The sequence below is a fragment of the Populus trichocarpa genome, chromosome 9, assembly GCF_000002775.5.
Source record: "Populus trichocarpa isolate Nisqually-1 chromosome 9, P.trichocarpa_v4.1, whole genome shotgun sequence".
NCBI classification, from domain to species: Eukaryota; Viridiplantae; Streptophyta; class Magnoliopsida; order Malpighiales; family Salicaceae; genus Populus; species Populus trichocarpa.
Window position 1 is genome coordinate 5,387,322 of NC_037293.2, and position 14,314 is coordinate 5,401,635.

The 14,314-nt window shown below is 32.5% G+C and overlaps 1 pseudogene; it reads left to right on the plus strand.

The window, feature by feature from the left end:
- The first annotated feature begins 5,371 nt into the window (after positions 1-5,371).
- On the plus strand, positions 5,372-7,887 carry LOC18102023 (sugar transport protein 14-like; annotated as a pseudogene).
- The last annotated feature ends 6,427 nt before the right edge of the window (positions 7,888-14,314 follow it).

Here is a 14,314-nt window from a genome sequence, read left to right on the forward strand (position 1 = left end):
ATTTATATAGGAGTGCATGGGCTAGAGAGTATGCTTGAGGAGATTTCTGTGCAAGTTCTCAAGGAAGCTCTGATTCCGATTCGCTATTCTTTCAGTTGACAAAGTAAACACACGGCATTTCGTTAATTTGGGGTCCTGCTTATCAATGACCTAGCTCAGATCAAGACCTAATTAATTTTAATCACCAAATAAAAAAAAAAAGAAAAGAAACAAGACAAGTTGGCTAGATTTGTGTGGGATATTAGGAAAGACCGCTGAAGTGTTTTTATTTAAAAATAAATTAAAATAATAATATTATTTTTATTTTAAAATTACTAAAAAATCTAATTTAAAATAAAGAAAATTAATTAAACTTTTTTTAAAAAATATTTTTAAACGCAAAAATAAGCAATCCTTCTAATCTCCATACAAGGCTTGTGTTTGCAATTAGAGAGCAAAAACAAGTTGATGGTTTTTTTTTTTAATTTGTAAAACACACAATCCTGCTTATAATTAATCTCGGCAGTAAATATTTTCAAAACCAAGTTGTGGCATGTCATAGTTCGCGTTTCTCTCGGCCGAATTATTTTAGTTGAATAAAGAAAAGGAAGAAACGGATCCACAGTTCATCTTGCAAGCAATCCCGAGGAAAGAGTCTGCAAACCAAATCGATTTTTAGTCTTTAATAACACTTAATTACTCCTAAAAGGGGCCAGGGAAAACGAGAACGCTGAAAAATCAACAGCAAAGTTGGAAAAATGGAGGGCACAGTGCAGCAATAGCAGAGCAGAGTTACATCGAGATTAGGTGGCTATCATCATCAACCTCTCTCTTTCCTGTTGTGTGTGATAAAAGAATAAAAAGAATATAGGAGTAACTGACTGTATTTGATAAAAAGCTGTGTACGTGTGACTTTTTCTGAAAAGAAACAGGAGCGGGTAAGGGGCAAATTAGCCAATTTAGTACATCGAACCCCTCTTCTTGTAAAGACGACTTATTAGTCTTTGTATTATATATCATCGTCATGCATGCATTACGGGTCAAATGAATTATTATTTTTAGTATATAAAAAAATTATCTAGTTATTGTTGACGTTTTTCTAGTAAAACTGCGTGAAGGTTCATTAATTTAATAAGTTTAAAAATAACTCGCTTGAATAATTGATAAAAATACTATATAATTCATAAATATTCTAGATATTTTTTTAAAAAAATTATTAAAACGAAAACATATTAAATTGATCTGGGTAAACCCAGGTTCATCTGCTAAATCCGTAACCTGTATTGTGAGACCATGATAACTCTGTATAAAACAAATCAAAACAAATTAAGAAACTCAATTGCCTGAAAACTCAATGTTAAAGAATGAAATTGAAAAAAAAAAAAAGTAGAAAAATAATGATTTGAGTTTAACCTGTCAAATCTATTACCCGGGTCATGAGATCAGGATAACCTCATGGAAAAAAAAAAACTTGAGTCAACTCGGGTTAACCTACTAAACTTATGACCAAGAACATGAGATAGTGACAACCTCATTGAAAGCAAATCAAAAACAAATTATAAAACCCAGTTTTTAATAAACTCATTGTTAAAGGTTAAAATAAATAAATAAATTCAATCTAAAAACAGGATACAATAAAACGACCCAAGTCATAAAATCAGGATAACCTTATAAAAGATAAATCAAATAAATCATGAAGCATAATTCATAATCAACTTCATGTCGAATGATTAAATTAAAAAAAATAAAATAAAAAATTAAAGTTAACTTGTCAAACCCGCAACATGAATCATGATACCGAAATAACTTCATAAAAAACAATTCATGAAGTCTGATTCTCAATCAACTCAATGTTGAAGGTTTTAAGTAAAAAAAACTCGAATCAATCAAGTTAACCCGACAAACTCATGATATAGGTTATGAGATCAAGTTAACCATTAAAAGAGCAAACCATAATAGATTATGAAATCCAATCTCCAATAAACTAAATGTTGAAGTATAAAATTAGGAAAATAAATATAGATTTGGAAAAGAAAAGAAAAAACAAAGTCAAGGAAAAAAAACTATTGAAATGAATAAAAATTTATGAGGCAATGCATAGCATATAAAAACACTTTCTCTTTTAGTTTATACTACTAACTATTTGACCCATGTTCCTCCGTGATTTGAATTTTTTTTTATATAAAATAATGAATATGGAAGCTTTTCCAATGTGTTTTTTGTATAAAAAATTAAAAGTGAAAATAAAAAGTAATATGTATACGTCTAATAAAATAAATTAAGAATTATGTGTGTTAATAAATTAATAAAAAGTCTTTAACAATAAATAAAGATGAAAATTAAAAAAATTAAGAGGCGGACATAGACCAAGATATTCAACTTCGCAACTTGAATCTTTGACATGGTTGAGTTTAACAACTTTATTCACAAAAAAATAATTTTTTATTTAACTAAATGATAATAAAAATGGAGACATATGCAATTGATTAAATAAAATAAAAAGCAAAAAAAATATTATGCAAGGTTACACATCTTAAAAATATTATCTGAAAATAAATATTTTTAATTTTTTGAAATAAATTTCATTTATACAAAACATAAGAAAATAAATGAATTAGAACAATCTCTTAAAAAATTAAATGCATATAAAATAATTAAAAAATAATCATTGTTTAAAAGAGGCTAGATAAAAAAAATTAAAAGAGAGGAGTATTAATTTAAATATAAATTTTAAAATTATTTTTTTAAAAATACATATAAAACGACATTAATTAATTTAAAAAAAAAACAGAAAAGGTCAGGCACTGCAGGGTCTGACAAACCAGGACAACACGCTTGGCCCATCCAATAAGGGCCCGCGCCTGGAAGAGGAGGCTCGTTTTCTTGGCCCTTATTTTTTTTTATTCTTGATGATGTGGAGAACATGTCGTCCTTCAATTTTTTTTAAAAGAAAATAAGTCAGACGACATGTAGTCTGATATTACCTAGTTTTCAGCCACCACCATGGCTACAAAATCAGGGCATAAGTTTCTTCGACTTAAAAACTGATTTTTCAACTCATTGTCTACCAAAGACACCTAGAAAACATCTTAGGCAACTTGATAAACCCATTCATGCCTTTAAAAAAACCAAAAAACCATCCCGAAACTCGAAATCAACCAAAAACAAAAAATCTTACCAAGCTCAAATATGTTTTTAGGCAATTTCAAGGTAAAAAACACCTACTGTGAACTCCCCTCATCAAATAAAAAAATTTAACACTAATATCAAACGTTTTTGCGGCCAAATTCAGTGCAATGGAAACTTTCTCTCTCTAGTGTTGAATTCTAGCGTCTTTCTCTTACCTTTCTCAAACCAGGAATGAAAAAATAACAAAAATAAAGTTTGAGATCAAAATTGATTTTGCCCTTAAATTTTGAAAACTAAAGGGATCCAATATTTATAATTTAGAAAGTATGAGGACTATAATAAATATTTTGCCCAAACTTTATTAAAGCTACACATTCCCTCCGTGTTTCTCAATTTGGTTCTGTATCTTTTGATATCACTCTTCCCCAATAAAATGGCCTGTAATTTGGTTCAATAAAGGTCAAACTAAAAAAAAAAAGAAAAAGAAAGATTGTGTGAATAGTCTATCCACGGTACTAAGTGAGAGGATCCACAATGCATTTTGCACAAAGTATTCCCCGTGCATTTTTTATTTATGGTTAATAATAATAATTTTCCTTCCAAATGTGATTGGATATATTTGTGAGAAAAGATTCCCTTCTCTTGGGTAGAGTATCCATCTAGTCAAACTTGGTCCATGTTGTTCCCATCCTGCTCGAGCTATTATAGCTACCTATAAGGAAGGCACGGGGTAATTATTTAAAGGTAATGGATCCATTAGGATACACATATATAATCGGGTATATCAAAATATATCTCTTTTTATAGTGTCTAATTTGAGGGAGGAAGTCCATAATTTGAACTTAAATTACAATTTTTTTTCATTAATGCATTAAATCATGAACGCATAATAATGATCTCTCAAAAAATCAAAGTAGCGTAGAAGCAAAGCTTATGTATTGAATAATCAATTAATTTTTCGGTTTTAACAATCTGATTCATTTTTCATTAACTAAGGTGATTGATAGATTCTACCTGGTAGATCAAAGTGATTGATAGCTGATATTTGTAAAAGATCTTTTTTAGTAGATGTAAGGACTCTCAACGTTTAGATAAATATCTTTTTTAATAAAAAAATATAATGATATTTAAAAGAAATAAATTCTAAAAATATATATACTAAAAAAGTTGAAAATTAATACACACACTAGTTCGAATACCTCGCTAGCTGCATGCGGGCTAACACCCAATAAATAAATAACGTATACATAATAAAATAAATATTATTACATAATTAGTATCATCCTTTTCTAAGGTAGAAACCGTACCCAACTATTAAATAAATTCTATCATTTGTAATAAAAAAATGACATTATCTGCAGGATAATTTGCTAGGAGGCAAAACTAGAATAATTTCAAATCATAGAAAACATTAAAAAAAAGCTCACATTTACGTTATTCTAGATTTCAAAATTAATTCCAACGTAATCGAATCAGTTGCATGAGCATGAAGAGTACTGGTGGTCAAGATGATTATCCTAACAAAACATAAACCAACTGTTATGCAATTTCTTCTGTTTACGCTTTTTGGAAATCTAATTAGGAAGCCACTAGCTATTTGTTTTCTTCTCAGGAATCCACCGGATTTTGGCGTCTCAACTCCTTATTAGATTCTTGAATGACTATTAATAATACTGCAGTTTCTTGTTTATTTGTCTGATTTCAGAAATCCCTTCTCTTTCAGCACTACAGTGTTAATTCACCCGAGGCAAGGAACGGCGAGCCTTTATGCCCTGGCTTGACGTCCTGCTTTCTGAGGGCTTAATTATTCCTTGCTGCCATTCGTATGAGATCAAGGTTTAACTAGCTGTTATTTGAGCCCTTTTACAGCTATTTGTTCTTCAATTCGGAATCCCTTATCTAAAGAGGAAAATCTGTTCATCAAGTCGGGAAGATTCGGTCAAATGGTTTAAAGTTCGTATTTTGGTGACCAGATCTTATTCCAACTCACTCTCACCCATCTCATCTTTAATGTTTTGCTATAATCTAGGAATAATTTTATCATATCTGTTCCAAAGTCGTATAAAAAATCTCCTCATTGATATATTTAATTAATTACATCATTAGGTGTTTATATCAATGAAAAATAAATAAATAAAAAAAGTTGTCAACTCTCAACAGTTCATGGAAGTTTTTGTCCTTGTTTTATACACGTAAAAATCAAAAGAAAACTTTTTTTTTAATTAAACAAAAGAAATCTTATTAATTATATTTGAGTTCGAATATGGGTAGAATATTGACTATACAACACCTCAGTGTATGACATTCGGTTAACTTACAACAGACATCCTTGATTTAATTTCTAATATATATATATACATACAATCCTGCCGGTTCATGCAATATACTGTATGTGCTGATAGCAAACACTTGAAGAGAGGGGGAGACAGAGCAATAGAGAGACAGAGATAGCAGGGGGGGCTTTTGCAGATGGAGCAGCCCTAAAGGGGGCTCATCTCTACGAGTATAAAACTACTATTTATTTCATCCCTTTTTGGGTATGATCTTGGTGTATCTGGTGAGTATTTATCTTTGGCTTCTTATGTCAAGTGATCCATATATATATATATATATATATATATATATATATATATATATATATGTTTTAAGCATACATATCCATGTTAATTTAAGCAATTAATATGCTGACATCGAATGTTTGCATTGCACATCGGTTCATCTTCAAGAAAAACTCACTTTACACTTGTTTCTAGATGATATATTATCATGAAACTTAACATGAAAATTGGTGGTTCCAGGTGGAGTGACTTCCATGGATGATTTCTTAAAAAAATTCTTCCCAGGTGTATGAAAGGAAGCAGCGTCATCTCCACGAGACGGATTACTGCAAATATGACAACCAGATACTTACACTACTCACGTCTTCATTGTACTTTGGGGCCCTTGTTTTCACATTTTTAGCATCCTTCATGACCGGAAGTAAAGGCCGGAGTGCAAGCATACTATGTGGATCAATAAGCTTCTTCTCTGGAGCTGTTATCAATGCATGTGCAATGAATATTGCAATGCTGATCATAGGACGGTTACTTCTAGGTGTAGGCATTGGATTCAGCAACCAGGTATGCTCAATGATCCCTAAGCCAAAAGTATTTTGAGGCACACCTCTTAATTTGTTTACAGCATTTTTTTCCTAATTGTACAGACAGTTCCCTTGAATCTGTCAGAAATGTCTCCTGCAAAAACCCGTGGGCGATATATATTAGAAAATAATATAAATTATATCCTGGGACCTCACCTAATAGCTTAAGCTATTGGTTTGAGATGGTTCTTTGACATGGTATCAGAGCCTTTATGACCAAGCGGTCACGAGTTCGAATCTCACCATCCCCATTTATTTGATAAAAATTAAGAACAAGATAAAGTGAGTCTGTGCAAGTTTCAAGCTCAAAGGACTTTTACTTGAGGGGGTGTGTTAGAAAATAATATAAATCATATCCTGGGACCTCACCTAACAGTTTAAGCTATTGGGTTGAGATGGTTCTTTGACAATATAACAAGTTGTTTCAACTAACAACCTGCTGGAGGATCCTAGTAGCAAATCTTGTAAATTACGGAACTGAAAAAATCCATCCATGGGGTTGGAGGTTATCTCTTGGTTCAGCTGTAATCCCTGCAGTTTTAATGAGTGTAGGTGCTATTCTCCTTCCTGAGACGCCCAACAGCCTTGTAGAACAAGGAAAGTTAGAAGAAGGAAGAAAAATATTGGAGGAAGTTAGAGGTACAACGAATGTTGATGCTGAGTTTGCTGATCTTATTGATGCAAGTAACGAAGCAAAAGCCATAAAGAACCCTTTCAGGAATCTCTTAAGACGGAAGAATCGCCCCCAATTGATAATTGGGGCCCTGGAAATCCCAATGTTTCAACAGCTCACTGGAATGAATTCTATTATGCTCCTGTCTTCTTCCAAAGCTTGGGTTTTGCGGCAGGAACGTCTCTTTATTCATCTATCATTACTAGTGGGGCACTTTTTGTTGGCGCGCTCACGTCAATCGCATTTGTCGACAAATTTGGCAGAAGAACTTTTTTTTATTGAAGCTAGTTTTGAAATGTTCAGCTACATGGTAAGCCAGGCTCGTTTAAATCTTTAGCATATCGCTAGGGCTTGAATACTAACTCAATTGTTTAATCTGCAGGTGGCTTTGGCAGTAACTCTTGCCCTGAAGTTCGGACAAGGAGAAGCTCTCTCGAAAGCACTCAGCGTGTTCCTAGTCGTTATCATTTGCTTGTGTTGCTTTGCTTATGGAAGGTCTTGGGGTCCTCTAGGGTGGTTAGTTCCAAGCGAGCTCTTTCCATTGGAGACAAGGTCAGCTGGACAAAGTATTGTGGGCTGTGTCAACATGATCTTCACAGCATTGATAGCACAATGCTTTCTCGTGTCTCTCTGCCATCTTCGTTATGGGTTTTTCTTGTTATTTGGTGCCATGGTTGCCTTCATGGGCAGCTTCATCTTCTTTCTCCTGCCAGAAACAAAGCAAGTCCCAATAGAGGAGGTATACCTTCTCTTTCAAAACCATTGGTACTGGAAGAAAATAGTAGGAGATGGCACCAATGATGATGAATTGGATGGAAAGAAGGGACAAGCAACTTAGAATACATCTCCAAAATCGGGGAAAACATCTCCTTTTCAAGTTTATTGTTTAATTTTTTTCCTCTAGACTACAATTCTGTAGATAATCTCGTCTCTGGTTAGGCATTTCTATGGATAAATATGCATTAAGTCCTAATAATATTTTTCAGCCAAGCATTTCTGGGAAAGGTTTTCCACTCATTTTCTTTTCTTGAATTAAGTTATTTTAAGAATGAAATTTTCGTATGATCAAATTCACATATAAACCGGAATCTGTGGGGATGTTACAACACACCTTAAATTAGATAGAAAAATACAAGAATGAAAGAGAAACGAATTTGAGAAAGGAAGAAGAGATCTCTAAAAGTTCTGTTGTGTCCATAAGGGATTCCTATTTCTAAGACCATAACCGTTGTAAAAACACTATACATTTCCCCAGTTGTAAAAAAGTATTCACCAGCTTTTCATCAACATATGTAACAAGGTTGATGCAATCTTTTATGCTCACAAGATTTGTGCAGATGCCTGTCTTTGATGGTTAAAAAGAAATAAAAAAATGCTATGCCAAGTTCTTTGGGCATCCAAATGGGAAAATAATTTGGACTGAAATTTTTGCCAAGCTAATTTTCTATAGTTCCATAGAAATCAGGGGAGTAAGACATCAATTTCTCAACAAGTCTTTCCTTTACCCTTGGTAAACTCATATTTATTGGCGCACTAGTAGTTTTATAGTAAGGATAAAGTGTTATTCAATTTTCAATACAAACATATCTCAACTGAGTTGATTTCATAAATTTGACCCTTGGTAAACTCAATGTCCAATGCCTGAATGCAATCTTCGGCTGCTACAATTCTGCTAACCTCTCCAACAAGCTTATCTCCTGTGAATCCAAATAGCAATTCAATAAAAAGAAGAGACATGTGAAAGAGAAGGAAATATCAGAAAGGTTGGATGCAATTATGCAAACAAGGGCATACAGAACATAAGAATTAGCCACTTTCAACGTGTTATGGAAAGATTGACAGAATTGGGTCCAAAAGATTAATTAGGAAATAGTTCTGATGCTATCTATTTCATGATCAGCTTGAGAAAACTAAAGCGCCAGACTTTTTCCAAAAATCCATTTTGGTGTGATGAAAAAAGAATGGATATCAGAGGGCAATGGTCAAGAAAAAACACCAGAGAAATAAGCCAACAAGATAGTGTTGATGCGTATTATAAGCCAATAGCAGCATTATCCTTAAGCTCGTATAAAAGCATTGCTGTATCATGTTTGTTTAAACCAAGGAATGTAGTTTTATGACAAAATCATTGTTGGAAAAAGATGTACTAAATTCCAAGCTGCACTCTTCACATCTCAAATGAACACTAAGAAGACATCCATTGCCCATTCTGCCGATCGTTTAGCTATAACACTAGACACCACAGTCTCCTTTCCTGATAGTATCTTATTCACCAGAATGTAAAGCATGTGCCTCAATGGCCAGTGGGTGATAGTTCAATAGTGATTCTGCAAATTATTTCAATAGCGCCTCAAAGGCAGGTCTCATGACTTGGTAATCCTGTTTGCATGTACTCTGTCACTCCTGATATGTTTGACATGTGTAATCCTTAAACAAGCACTGTAATATTTGATTGCTCGTGAAGTGTTGCACCTGACTTCACATGCTTGTTTTTGCTTTTCTTTTAGGTGGCTACCAGGGGGGATGTTGCTCCTACTGTTTCTGCCTGACTTCGTATGTTTCTGCCCAGTGATGTGGTCAGCCAAGCATTGATAGCAGAATCATTTAGTGGGAATACCCAAAGCTTTTGACTTGTTCATCACTTGTGATCATATGATGTCAGGAACACACATCCACCACTAACCCATTCCAGATCATATGAATGAACTTTTTTCTGGTCTGAAACGAGGAATAAATCCCATGAACCTTTCCGTATTTGATTGCTAGAATTGATATAATTTTTCTCATGTTTTCCTGGCAGCAATGGATATATCTTCCGACCTTACAAATTTGGCAGGACTCCAGTAGCAGTGATATCTGCTGGAGTAAAATCCGTATTAGATATTCCCAGAACCTTATAATATTTGGTAGATATCATCTTTTTTTACCCCATTTATCATCAGAAGCAATTCAACTTCAGCTGTTCATATCAGTTTTAAATAAACAGGAAACTCAGGGCATTTGTGTTGCCGCTTATAAGACCAATGAGTTTCCTGCATTTTTCACGGAGAGAAGTGGTTGCGAGGTACGCCCTTTCTCATGGCTCACATTGTCTTTTCAAGCTCCATCTGATTTCAATTTGCAAAATGTGAAAATAGCTAAATCTGTTTGGTTCGTTGCAATGTATACCCATTTTCTAGGATTGCATCACTTGACAACTTTCTGCCTGAGAAAAGAAAAAGAAAAAAGAAAGAGTGTTTACAAAGGTACATTGACTGGTTTCTGTGGAGTGAGGTGTCTCGGTTCTCCTCCTAGAATCCGGAACCTGGAACAAATCGATCATATCAGTTAGGCTCGCTGCACCTACCAACTACAATAGCAGAGTCCACTTATATATATATATATATATATATATATATATATATATATATATATATATATATATATATATAATTTACTTTCTAATTTATTATCTAATCTCGTGAATAGATTACAGGTTTTGTAGATGCACTCAGGCTTACTGAGTCATTTCCCCCCTCTTTTTACGGTTTTTTTATATTTGTTTGTCTTTAGAAAAGTTAGTCAACGAAAAATATTTTCCGGTCAACAAAAAATTTTCCTTTTATTTTGGACGAAAAACTCTTTTTGAAAGTTGTGAAAAATTTAGAAATGTCATATTATTTGCTGATTATATCAAATTTGATCCTCAAACTTTTGATTGGTATATATATTTTATTTTGAATATTTGTTTTTCAATTTTATCCTTTAGAATTTAATTTTTATATTAATTTTGGTCTTCATTTTTATAATTGTTATTTGCTTTTCCCTTATTATTTTATAATTGAATTTTTTTATCTATCAAATTTGATTCTCGTTTTTTTGATTGTTACTTATTTTATTTGAAATAATTTATGAAATGTTAATTATTATTATTTTAATTTCTTCATCTTTCAATTTTTTTTTTAAAAATTTGATCTCTATTATTTTGATTATTATTTATTTTATTTGAGATAATTTATGAAATTATATATTTTTTTAATTTTATTCTTATTCAACTTTTAATTTGTAAAATTTGTTCCTCATTATTTTAATAAATTTTTTTAAAAATAAAACATTAATAAGTTATTTTCCAGCTCATTTTCCATAACATAACCAAATAATGGAAAGTATTTTCCAACTTATTTTCATTACACTACCAAACATCGAAAAATAATTCACTTTTTCAAAATTCACTTTCTAAAAAAAACTACTTTAATCAAATAAACGGTCCTTGGATAAACATTGAATTCACTACCTTAATTAGTTTTTATTTTTAATATAGCCACAAGACTTATGAAAGCTGCGCAGAGAAAACGATAATTCAGTCCATTCCTGTGTTTTCAATGTTTTCCTAGGACTCATCATGGGATTAATACACTGTTATTTGAACCTGCAGCTTCAAGGGTTTGTATTGTCTATGCATGCAATTGACCCCAAAATAAAACCAGAATGAATCAAATTAAACTGCTAAAAAAACATATCAATCGAGTTGAACCAGCTGGACGTGGTAATGCCATATTAATTACCACTTGAAAAAAAAAGAAGAAAATATTGGTGCTAAAGCTGGGGATCGAACAAAAGGTGCCAACATCTTATTTTAAGGAAAGTTTTATATGTATGTATGCATGTATGCGGGCAGATTTATGCTTTATTTGTACAATAGATATTATGAAACAATATTTTTTTAAAAAATAATGTTGAAATGATAAACTATTAAATTAATCTAGATGAATTTTTGTTATTATTAAATTTTTAATATGTATAATAAAATTAAAATAATTTTATATAAAATAAATTAAAATAAATTATGAAATTTAATTTTTTAATAATATTAAAAAATAAAATTTTTTTAAAAATATTTTTTAACATGATTCATGTGATCAAGCGCACAAAAGAATCCTAAACGCTATATCACACATATATTAATGGGCTAACGTGCACCTCGATCATCAATGACGAACCAATGATGAAACTAACTGCGACCTTTTAAGTATTTGATTTGACCTCTATTTGCTTCTGTTTCATGCATGAGAGAAAGGTAGAAGTTTTATAGCCTCGTCAAAAAAACTAAGATGTGCAGGAGAAATGCAAAAAGAAAGTGCGATCAATGCATAACCATACGATAACTAAGGGAACCAATCCACAACAGAAACCAAACTTCAATAATAGCACACTGTAGAAATCCTGATAAGGACGCACTGTCCTCAAAGCATGCAGCAATCAATAAACACCCATAATCCCACGGATAAAGGATGTTCCAAGAACTCATAAGAACCGACAAACAGGCAACGAGGAGAAGACGAACGTATAAGGAGATCAGAGCACCAAAAGATCAGACAAACAGGAACAGCAAACCAGAAGGAGAGCAGTTCGTCAGTACTGACACAGCATGAAGACCACACAAACCTGCATATATATATCCCATCAAATCCATTTAAGTTAAACCAGCAAGATGGTCTCAAAGAAACCAGCATAAAAGAACAAGGAAACAAAAGATAACGAAAAGAAAGCAACAAAAAATGGGCAAAAGGAAGCACCAGCAGGAACAACGACAGAGAAATAGAATGAACAGAAAAACCAATGAGCCAGACCTAAGAGGGAGGCATGAAAGAGAGTAAAAAGGAGAAGCAGATGAACCTACCTACGCGACCCAAGCCAAAAAAAAAGAGAGGATGTGAAAGCATGGGAAGCCCTTGGACAACACTAGCATGATATAACAAAAAAAACAATGAAACAGAACCTGAAATGATAAAAGGGCAAGTAAAGGCCAAATAAAATTAGCAAAAAAACTAACCAAACCTGAAGAGTGCTGAAAATCACAAACTTGTCAACGACCAAACAGCTTGTGAGCACAAAAAAAGAGACCTGGAACTGGAATTCCCCAGTCAGCAGTCTAGATCAAGCAGACGTCCAATCAAACCCAATAATCAGCAGCTCTTCCAATGTTAAAGAGCGAAGGGCCCAGCCAAGTGGGCATTGCATGTAATGCATAATCATGATCCCGGGTCGTTTTCTCTGAGGTAGCAGACACGACCGAAATAAAATAACCCCACCCACAACCATTGTCAGTATTTTTTTTTTAGTTTATGTATTTAAAGTATAAATTATATTTTATGACAATAAAAAATATATGTACCATTGTCAGTATTTAGTTGGATGGTGTGGTGATTTTTTTTTAAGTTATGTATTTAAAGTATAAATTATATTTTATGACAATAAAAAATATATGTATTTTATGTGAGTTCCATACAAAAATCAACCATATATCCAAACGAAACACCACCACAAAGCCTGCCCTGCAACCTCAAGCCGCTGCCACTTCCCATCACAGCCAGTGCACAAGAAGCTGAACACACAACACCCAAAAAAACCCAGCCCTCCAAGGCTCAAAAGGAAGCGCCAACAACCCAAGGCGCGATGAGAGCAATGGAAAGCCGCACCATTAAGAAAAGCAAAACCAGCGGAAAAAAGAGGAAGTCGCCCCCATGACTGAACCACACTGCACGGTGAATGGTTTGTAATTATAATAGCGATAATGATTTAAAGTATTTTTTATTTAAAAATATATTAAAATAATATTTTTTTATTTTTAAAAATTATTTTTAATATTAATTTATTAAAACAATCTAAAAATAAAAAATAAAAAAAATTAGTAAAAAAAATTCAAAATTTAAGGGCTAGAATCATCCCACAACCCTGGAAAGATGAGGCAACTACATGTACTGTGCAATTCCACAGTTAACTGAGTTATGGGAGCAGTTTTTGTCTTTGCGGAATAAACCGTGATATCTCAAGTTATGATTTCTTTTTTAAATCTGAAATTATTTTTTAAATTGTTTTGATATATTGATATTAAAAATAATATTTTAAAAATAAAAAATATTATCTTAATATATTTTTTTTTAAAAAAACAATTTATTTAAACACTCTAAAACACCTCTTATGTACAGTATCTACTTAGTATTTTTCCATACTGTTTAGAGTTTTTTTTTGTTAATTGTTCACTGGATATGATGTGCCTTTGATACAAAAAGAAAAGGAGAAGATGATGTTAAACATTCATCTTAGTCCAATAGCTTAAATTGTTAGGTGAGGTCTCAAGATATGATTTATATTATTCTCTAACACACCCCCTCAAGTGAAAGTCCTTTGAGCTTGAAACTTGCACAAACCCACATTACCTTGTGTTTAATTTTTATCAAATAAATGAGAGTGGTGAGATTCGAATTCATAACCACTTGGTCATCAAGGTTCTGATACCACGTTAAATAACCATCTCAACCCAATAGCTTAAGCTGTTAGGTGACATCCCAGGATATGATTTATATTATTTTCTAACATATGCTTCGTGGTGCCCAAAAGGTTCAACAACTGGA